General features: G+C 39.3%; 1 protein-coding gene across 6 annotated transcripts in view; it reads left to right on the top strand.

Annotated features, from left to right (window-relative positions):
• The window catches only part of qkia (QKI, KH domain containing, RNA binding a), an 85,259-nt gene that overhangs the window by 47,437 nt on the left and 33,649 nt on the right, over positions 1-4,173 (top strand). The window lies entirely within an intron of this gene.

Below are 4,173 nucleotides of genomic sequence, written 5' to 3'. Positions count from 1 at the left end.
GTTATCACATTTCCCCTCATTGTCTGCAAATGACAAGAAACTAATGTGATCATCCAGGGCACGACGGTGACATACGGCTGAAGGTTAGGCTGCTGCTCAATGTTCGCCTTACTTTTTAATACCCTGGGCTCAGATGTGCTGCTGTATCATCTTTCCAGGAAGAGCTAAAAGTCGTGGCATTTAAATGAACTGTTCAATGCAGCTTCTTGCCCTCTCTGACCTTTCAGATTTTAGTGATCACGTTCTATGTTACTGTACTCGTATTATTAAAAAGAAATCCACCCCTATATCTGTACTTATGAACATTTAACCTCTCTCCCCACCCGCCCCCCAGCGGGTGTTTTAAATCATCTGTATTATGTTGCTTGACATTGAGGACATTTCTGACAAAAAAAAAAAAAATCTCTCAAATTTCTAGTTTAATTTAACATATTGACAAAACAATCTTGTATAGTCACTGAGGTTGAAAAGTTAATTTGCAAGACAAAAAGTAAAATTCTTCATAGTTACAGGTATAAATTTACAATGATGCAACAGATGTTTTCTGATATTATTATAAAGTTTGAAGTTTAAAAAAACAACAAAGTTTACTAAGATTTTAAAGTAAGCTTGTTACAAAAAGCAACAGAAATCTTCTAATACTGAAGTGGTAAATTTAGGAGACGTGCATCTGGATATTTTCCGAGGTGTAAATTAATGTCAAGTCGGCACCCTGGAGATAATCTGATACAGGAAAAATGCTTTGATATGAAAATGTTCTGCATCCCTTAGGAGACTTCTGTCATTTTTCTGACCTCATAATCTTGGTAAATTTCTGTTATTTTCCCTCTAACTTTAAGAGTTATTTTTATACAAAGTTCTAATGTTATGGCGTGTTAGCATCTTGGTTTTAATATTGTAAATTTGGGCATTTAATCATGGATTTTTAAATTGTTCTGTAATCAAAGAATACCCAACTTTTTCCTTGCAAACATGTAAAACTAATCTCAAAAGTTACGTTTTTGGCGGAAATTTACTCCTCCATTATTTTTCTTTTATCTACAATTGGTGCTATGGAGCAAAATAATGCATGTAGTTTAACATATGGTCATAAAGGTTCATCATTTCAACGGCCAGGTTGTATCCTTACATACAGTTCAAAGTAGTATATAGGCTTCATGTAAAGGTTTCGACTGAAATTAGATGCGTCCTTCAGGAAAGGATGAAACTCTATTTGGTTTCAGATGTGGACTTCTTATTTATGGTTTGAATAAAGATGGAAGACGTTGACAGTGAAAGCTTCTTTTGTGAGGGGAAACAAAACCACCTGAAGTGTTTTATAACATCTTCTTTTCATGTCAGGTATTCAGGCTTACTGGACTCAAACTGAAGGTTGTAAACTGTATACTACAAACAAGTTCATCTCAATAAATGACCATATCACTGAAAATAGCACACATATTCATTACACACAGATTTATATATTACAAGCATTTTATTACAGCCAATGAAAACAAAATTCCTCAGAAAAGTGTATTACATAAAAATCCCAAAACACACATAGACTTACTGAAATGTATATCCATGTGCTGTACAACGTATTGGTACAGACAATGGAAGACGAAGTTTCTACTTGGGAAGCAGAAATGCTTATTGCTAAAGAAGGTCACTATATCCAGTCATATCATTGGGAAGTTAAGTGGAAGGAAAAAGGCTGGTATTGACAGAATTTAAGTTGATTTGGTGTCCAGGTCCGGTGTGAAGTTTTCAGTCAGGAACCAGTTTGGGAGCCATGTCACCTGCTTTGGTTGGACCACTGTGTTCAGTCTGTAAGGTCTACCAGGATATTTTAGAGCACTTCCTGTTTCTCTGCCCTGATGAGCTTTGTGGATTTCTCCGTCCTGAAGCATTGAGTGCATATGCTGTTTCAGAAGGCCACAGCTTCATTTTTAAAAATATTTTTTATTGGGTTTTATGCCATATTGTAATGTTCAGAGAAAATTCTGCTTCTTGTAACAGAAATGACTTCTTGAAATTTTAATACACAGCGTTTACTTTTTCAATTGATTTCCTGAAGTAAACAAACTATTTTCTGATTTGAGGTGCTCCTGTAAGCAACATTCACTCTTTGATTTTGTGCTGAGACTTAGTCTCAAAAAACGTAGAGCTCTCATCGTATGTGACTGAAAGCAGCTCCCCTTCGTACGGTTCCAGCGGAGCGGTTTTGTCTGGACACTTCAGAGTTTCCCTCCCAGCTCTCGTCTTTTCTCTTGTCTCTGTTCTCTCCTTTCTAACCTGCCTCGCCCCTCTGGCCTTCATCCTGTTTGTCATGCTGTCACTTTCTCTCAGAGGGCGCGTGGTGACCTTGTCATGGTGTGTGTTGGGTGCATTTGCGTTTTGTGAAGCTTCGCGTGCAAATTAGTGCATCCTCTGCAACTCTAATCGACTGCAGTCTGAACTAAACTCCAGCATGACTGAACTCAACAGCCTGTAGCTGAAATTACAGATGTGTTTATTGTTGTTATACTTTTGAACAGGAACGGCCTGAATCGCCTGTCTGGAAATCCTGATCCACCTCCTGGTCGGCATTTCCCCGCCAGCAGGCCGTAAGCCAGCGCCGTGTTAAAATAGTGGCTCCGCTGCCTAAACTAGCCCCCATCACTCCCGCCGTCGCCCCACCCACATGCAGAAAAGGGGAAAACGAGAGCAGAATATTGAACGAACTTGTGTGTGTGTGTGTTGTAAAGAGCAGTGCCATGGCAACAGCTCTCTGTGGAGTATAAAGCAGGTGGGTGGCACTCGGCTCAGACTCTGAAGTTGTGTGCGGGTGTGCCTCCTCTCTTTTACTTTGCAGGCCTTGTTGAGCGTATAGAAGTGAAGTTGACGGGACGCCTGCAGAGCAACGCTGTGTATTGTTAGTAATTAGACACACTCACAGTAGCTCACCACTCAAAGTCTGATCTGAAGTTGAGGCTGGTTTATAGGAGTTGAAGTAAACAACTTTGCTTTTATCACTAGTCTGTGCAAATCGGCGCCACCAGCAGGGGGTAAGCACTTGTCATCATGCGGTTTTGAAAACTTTTTTCTTTTTTTAAGCGGATATTTAATCTACCTTTCGCCTTATTGATCAAGATTGATCAAATTGATCTAGACCTCAGCTCCTCCCCTTTAGGTTAGTAGTTGGTTTCAAAAGAAGTTGTACCACTCTTCACCATACACCACTCTCGCTGCTAACTTTCTGGATTAAGTAGCTATTATTTAACATATTAAATGCATCAAATATGACACATTTGTCCCCACTAGCCATGGGACGGCATCAGACTCTGACTGGACTAAAAGATAATTATACAAAAGTTGAAAGATTTTATGAAAAATGTCATTTGTAATATTGTTAGATTTTTGGTTTGCAAGCCTGAGGAGAAAAGAAAAATAATTCTTATTCAATTCAATTTGAAAATACTTTTTTTATCCCTCAGGGAAATTGGAGGTTGTCATAAATCATATCATCCAAGCATCTTCAAAGAGTTGTTGTGGATGGCTGTTCTGTGGGTAGGAAGGATTTCCTGTAGCAGTCAGTGTTTCAGCAAATGTAAAGAGGCTTCTGACTGAAGATTGCTGCTTTGTGACAGATTCATGGTGGCTCAATGTCCAGGCAGCAGAGACGACATTCTACAGCAATGTCAGTTGTTGACAAGTACTGCTAATCCACCTCGTTTGCTTTTGCCGTATGAGACTCGTGCATTAACTCTTGTGTTTACAAATGGGGTCCAACCGGCCCCACACACGTAAAACTTGTATCATTTGCCTCAGTCCTCGCACACTAAAGGGTTAAACACTATAAATTCCATGTTTGACTCCAGCGTTTGGTTCTGGTTGAGTTCTGCTCAGAGTGGATCTGGGAATTGTTAGCACAGGAAGTTAACCTCCAGCTGTTTAGCATGTTTTGTTTTGTTTTTTTTTTTGTTTTTTTTGCAGAGGAGAGAAAAACAAAATACAAAGAAAACATTGACATGTTGAGGTAAAAACAAAACCATTTCATGTGAGGGGAAAACAAACTGTAAGGGTGCATTATGTAAATGGGAGGACAGGAGCAGCAGACAGACTTAGCTACACATGTGGTCTGAAGGGAAACCACAGTCTGCAGCTTAGGCTAGTGCTTTCTGAGCTGCTAATTAAAATTATGAATGCATTTCC

This window comes from Poecilia formosa, unplaced genomic scaffold (genome assembly GCF_000485575.1).
Source record: "Poecilia formosa unplaced genomic scaffold, Poecilia_formosa-5.1.2 Scaffold123, whole genome shotgun sequence".
Taxonomy (NCBI): domain Eukaryota; kingdom Metazoa; phylum Chordata; class Actinopteri; order Cyprinodontiformes; family Poeciliidae; genus Poecilia; species Poecilia formosa.
This window is presented reverse-complemented; position numbering and strand designations above follow the sequence as displayed.